Genomic DNA, 6,000 nt, shown 5'->3' with positions numbered 1-6,000 from the left:
TTCTGATATCCTTAACTCTCGCTTTCGGCGGGCTGCTTGCTACAATCAACGTTTCTTTCATGAGCATGGCAATAAATGTGGCAAATTGCTGGCCAGGGTGTTGCACCCCCTCCACCGCGGATCGCACGTTCATAAGATCAAGACTGCGAGTGGCCGGGTCTCCCCTTTCCCGGCTCAGATTACTGAGGCCTTCCATTCCTATTATACATCGCTGTACGATATAGGTACCCCTGACCCCCGGGGCTCCCAATCGGGTGCACAAGATCGCTTACACCAATATCTTACCAGACACGTTCGCCGCAAACTCACCCCTGACCAGGCCTCGTCTTTGGAGGACCCCTTCTCCGAGGATGAGCTGTCCTTCGCGCTGAAGTCTAGCCAGCGGGGCAGGTGTCCGGGCCCGGACGGCCTGCCCCTTGGATATTATAGAACGTTCTCGACAAAGCTGTTCCCCTATTTTGTACGGGCTCTCAATTCTCTTCGGGAGGGTCTCCGCTTACCGCCTCAGGCATTGGAGGCGATAATCACGGTGATCCCTAAGGAGGGAAAGGACCCGAGTCTGTGCAACAGCTATCGACCAATTTCGTTGCTTAATGCCGATCTCAAGCTTTTCGCTAAAATGATGGCCCTTCGGCTGAGTCGATTCCTCCCTCACCTGGTGCACTCCGACCAGGCGGGGTTTGTCCCCCGCCGGGAAGCTCGTGATAACACTGTTAAACTTCTCAACGTCGTCCATAGGGCTAAGAAAGAGGCACGCCAGATAATGCTTTTGTCCACTGATGCTGAGAAGGCGTTTGACAGGGTGAACTGGCCCTTCTTACGAGCTACTCTGGAACGCCAGGGGTTGGGTCCTTCGATGTTGATGTGGATTGACGCTTTGTATTCGTCTCCCACTGCACGTGTCCGAGTTAATGGCGTCTTGTCGAGGCCTGTGACGATACGGAACGGCACCAGGCAGGGCTGCCCCCTCTCGCCGATCCTCTTTGTACTGTCCCTCGAGCCCTTCTTGGAGGCCATTAGGTCCAATGTGGACATACAGGGTTTTTGCGCTGGGGAGGTGCACCATAAGGTGGCGGCCTATGCGGATGACCTCCTTTTCGTAATTTCCAACCCTAGCGTTACATTACCGAACATTTTGCTCGAATTTAAGCTGTATGGTGATCTCTCCAACCTTAAGATTAACTATTCCAAGTCCGAGATTCTCAATATCTCCATCCCGCCCGTGCAGACCCCAGCGCTCCGTTCCAGTTTTCCCTTCAAGTGGTGCTCCAACCAGATGCGCTACTTGGGGGTCTGGTTGACCGACGACCCGTCCCGGGTCTACCAAGCTAATTTCGCCCCTCTACTCACCGCCCTGTCCACTGACCTCTGTAAGTGGTCTCCCCTTTACCTCTCCTGGATGGGCCGGGTGAATGCGGTTAAAATGAATCTGCTCCCCAGGGTGTTGTATCTGTTCCAGACCCTGCCGATCCGTGTACCGAGGGTTTTTTTTGCTCACCTTCGCTCGCTCATCACCAAATTTATTTGGGGCCATAGGAGTCCTCGACAGAAATTCTCACAGCTTACACGTCCCAAGGATCGGGGCGGACTGGCTCTCCCCGATTTTTGGAAATACTACCAGGCGGTCCACTTGTTGCGCATAATTGAATGGAATGTTGAGGGCCCTCACGCAAAACCCTGGGTCGCGCTGGAGCTCGGGGAGTCCAGGGGGCGAGTACTCCATGCTCTGTGGGGCCCCAGGATTGGCTGTGGTGTGGAGCGGCACCCCTTCGTTTCCGCTAGTTTGGCGGTGTGGAGATGTTCTGGGCGTCGGGCCCGGCTCTCCACGTCGCCTTCCCCCATGCTTTCCCTCTGGCGGAATCCTGACTTTGCGCCGGGTCGGGATCGGGCGCGCCTGGAATTCCTGGGCGCCCCTCTCCCTGTCCGCCTACATGCGCTCCTTGGGGAGATGGGGGTTCTGCCCCTAACGGCCCTTTCCGCTTCTGCTCCGCCCCCCTGGCGGGACCGCTTCACGTACCACCAGATCGCCCATTATGTTGCCACTCTCCCCAACCAGCATTCTCTATACCGGGACCTCACGCCCTTTGAGCGCTTGTGTGCCCGTGATCACTCGCCAGAGAGGGCCATCTCTTTGCTTTACGCTATGCTGCTGACTGCTTCTTCTGCCTCCAGACCCTCCTTCTGTTCGACTTGGGAATCCTCTTGTTCGACTCAACTCTCTGACGCGGACTGGACTAAGATTTTTACCCTCACGCATAAGAGCTCTGGGGCGACTAGGTATCAGGAGACGAACTATAAGATCCTTTCTTTGTGGTATCGTACGCCGCAGAGGCTTCATGTTATGTTCCCTAACGTTTCGGATTTTTGTTGGAGGTGCGGTGGTGCGGTGGGCACCATGCTCCACATTTGGTGGGACTGCCCGGTGATCCAGGTGTTTTGGAAGGGGATTTATGCAGTGCTTGTGGAGCTCACTGATTCCCCTCCACCCTTCCAAGCGTTGTCCCTACTCCTGCACCATACCCAGCTGTCTATTTCGCAGTACAAGCGGTCTGTTGTTAGGCACCTGCTCGACGCTGCCAGGCACTTGATACCCTTATGTTGGAGGGATGTTCGCCCCCCCACGTTGGAGGCATGGATGTCTCGAGTTGAGGAGATCCGTGTAATTGAGGACCTCTCCGCCTCCTCCGTTGAACTCAGGGAGGCTTATACGGCTACCTGGTTTTATTGGCTCTCGTACGTGCGCGGCCGCCTTCCTTAATTGTTTTTGTGCCTGTACACCGCTTATCGGCTATTTTGTGTCTCCTTTATGTATGACCTTTTGCGGTTTTTGATTGTCATGTCTTGTACATGCATACTGTTACTGGTGCTGCCCTCCTCCCTTCCCCCTTCCCCTCTTTCCTTCTGTATCCCCCCTCCCCCCCCCCCGTTTTTCAACCAAAACCAATAAAATTTGATTTGGAAAAAAAAAAAATATATTTTTGTGAGCAAGTCCTAAAATTAGCATATTAGCTTAAAACAATTCTCGCATGGAAAGAGTTAAAATACTGGCATATTAAATGCCCATGGGGTGTCTACTTTTTAAAAATGTATGATTTGATGGGGTAAATTGAATGGGCCGGGTTCAACAATGTCCCAATTAACACGGGAGGAAGGATGGCCACACATCTAATTTTCAATTAGAAAAATGCACACGCACCAAATGTGGCCTTTTAGTTCCCCCAAAAAACTTGATGGGGTAAATTGCATTGGCCGGCTTCAAAGATACCCGAAATGGCACATGGGGGGAAGAATTACCAGATTTGGAAAAAATGGCTTTGAAATAGCAAAACGCTACCTGTAGTTATTGCTCCATAACGTGCAGAAAAAAGCAAAAAAACATAAAAACATTGGGTATTTCTGAACTCAGGACAAATAGTAGAATCTATTTAGCAGGTTTTGTTATTACCTTTTATAGATGAGTAAAAGATTTTTGAACTAAAAGTTAGAAACAGTAATTTTTTTCTAAATGTTTCACCATATTTTATACTTTTTTAATAGTAAATAATATGATACAATCAAAACAATGTCATCTAAAGAAAGCCCTTCTTGTCCTGAAAAAAACAATATCTAATGTGTGTGGGTTCAGTAAACGGGAAAGAAGTAAATTACAGCTAAACACGAGCAGCGCAGAAATGTTAAAACGGCCATTGTCACGAAGGGTACAAAAAGTAAAATCAGCCTTTGTCACGAAGGGGTTAAATATGAAAATATAGTTTTACTAGTAAAACTTTTTTTCCTATAGGGTCGTTTTATATTCCGGCTTTTTTTCCTAAATTAATATTCACATTTTTGGCTGTCGTCTTATAATCAGGGTCGTCTTATAATCAAGCAGATATGGTATGTATTGCATTAAGCGCTGCGTAAATTGCTGGCGCTATATAAATAAAAGATAATAATAATTCTATATTGCGTGTTCCTGTAGTGCCTGCTCAATAACATCACAAAGGGAGAGATATAGTGAACGCAACTCTTAAAAAAAATGTCTTTCATGTTCTGGAAGACTAGAATAGTTTTGTTAGCTATATTGTTGGAATTGCCTGTATCAAGAAGCCTGTTTGAATGGATTATCTAGATCCCCGTGTGGTGCTTCCAGAATAATTACCCTCTTATTACGACTGAGCTGTGATGGCCGAGGGCGTAAGGCTTTAGACTCGATATCCAATAAGGTCTTTATGCACAGGTTCAAACCCTGTTCGCAGCATCTCTCCAAGGTGAGTTTTAGATAAACATCTTCCTTATTGAGTCTTGAGTCAGCCAATCAGAGCAGGAAAGAGCTCCCATTTCACTTTCTACACATGCGGACAGTGGATCTAAATAGAATCCGGCAGCATTCACTGAACGTTAATGTTGGTAAAGACACAATATCAAGGTTTCCGACCCCCCTCTCGGTAAAGGAAACTTACATTTCATCTATGCTTATAAATAGAAAAACGGAGAGAGAGAAAAGGCCTTTGTGATGCTGCAAGAATGGCTGCCCTCGCCAACTATGGCAGAGCTGCAGTGGCTTAAGTCTCAATAAGGACGATGTTTATCTGAACTCTTCTCTAAAACAACTAGACTTGGGCACCAGGGGGCTCTTCGTGTTCGTCTTCGTGCTCGTCTTCGGGGGGAAAAAAACCTTCGTATTCCGCGAATATTCGCCTGTTCCTGTCTTCTCTTCGGGCGAATATTCGCGGACATTCTTCGTGCTCGTTTAATCTTCGTTTCCTTCCCGGTTGCCTAGCAGGGGTTAATACGGGGTTAACAACACATCGGAGCAGCAGCAGCTGCCGTGAAGGTACGTGTGTGCAACTCTATTGGTCGTTTCGGCAGGGCTGGTCTGGCATCAACGAGTGAATTGCAGAACGCACTTCATTCGTTGATGGCAGGCCAGCCCCCTGCCGAAACGACCAATAGAGTTGCACACACGTACTGAGGTGTACTGTACACAAAATGACCTAGAGACAAATGCTCCAAGGAACTTGGCCTCCGTTTATCATACACAGTCACACATCCATAGATGTTTAATAAAAGCATAGGGATTATTTTAAATGTTTAAATTGATTTTGGACCACTTGTAATACATGCCTAACATTTGCTACCTATTCACAATGGCATACTTTGCAACAACCCAACTTTTACTGGACAGGACTGGAAAAAAGCAGGACTGTCCACCAAAATCTTGGGTGTGTTGGCAGGTATGCGGATGGAAAAAATGTTGGACAAGAACTAAAAAATAGCTTAGTGTTAATGTACGGTTATGTTTAAGATTAGTAGCAGTGCACTGGTTTGGTTAAAGATGTATTATGTCTAAATAATAATTTAATTTTAATTTTAATGGGTTTTAAAAAAAAATTAGGGGTTTATTTAAATGTATTTTAAAGTTAGATTTATTATTTAGTACTTTATTATATTTATTTAATGTTTATACTAGTGCTACCTACCGAGCTATAACTACCAATGTGTATTTGCATACCTAGATAGCTAAATTAGATGGGACAGGACTGGAAAAAAGCAGGACTGTCCCTGAAAAAGTTGGGTCTGTTGGCAGGTATGTGGATGGAAAAATGTTATAGTATGAAGTGTGAGTTATAGCATTAATGCTAGTGAGTGTAGAAGTGAAGGCCAGGACAAATAACAAGAGGAAAGGTCCTTGTGATTTGTGCATTGTACGTGTATGTGTGTTGTCACTGTGTGTTATATGTGTTGTGTGTTATGTGTTATGTCACTGTGTTATTTGTGTTATTGTGTGTGTTATGTTTGGTTGGTTGGTTGTGTATCAGAAGGAAAATAATGAAATGGAAATGGAAAAGGCGAATGAGTGGGCAATTGGCGACCCACTCACCTGTTTCACCCCAGAGCAAAGCATCCAAACACTGTCAGTCCTAGACGTTTGGCAGCGGACTTCCAGAGCTCAGACACAAGGCCCTAGCGTAAGCTGGCCACTCCGGCGGAGGTAGCAGGCGTTGCCACACCGCAAAC

The sequence above is a fragment of the Sceloporus occidentalis genome, unplaced genomic scaffold (genome assembly GCF_023333645.1).
Source record: "Sceloporus occidentalis isolate IW3139 unplaced genomic scaffold, rSceOcc1.0.p SCAF_292, whole genome shotgun sequence".
NCBI lineage: Eukaryota > Metazoa > Chordata > Lepidosauria > Squamata > Phrynosomatidae > Sceloporus > Sceloporus occidentalis.
This window is presented reverse-complemented; position numbering follows the sequence as displayed.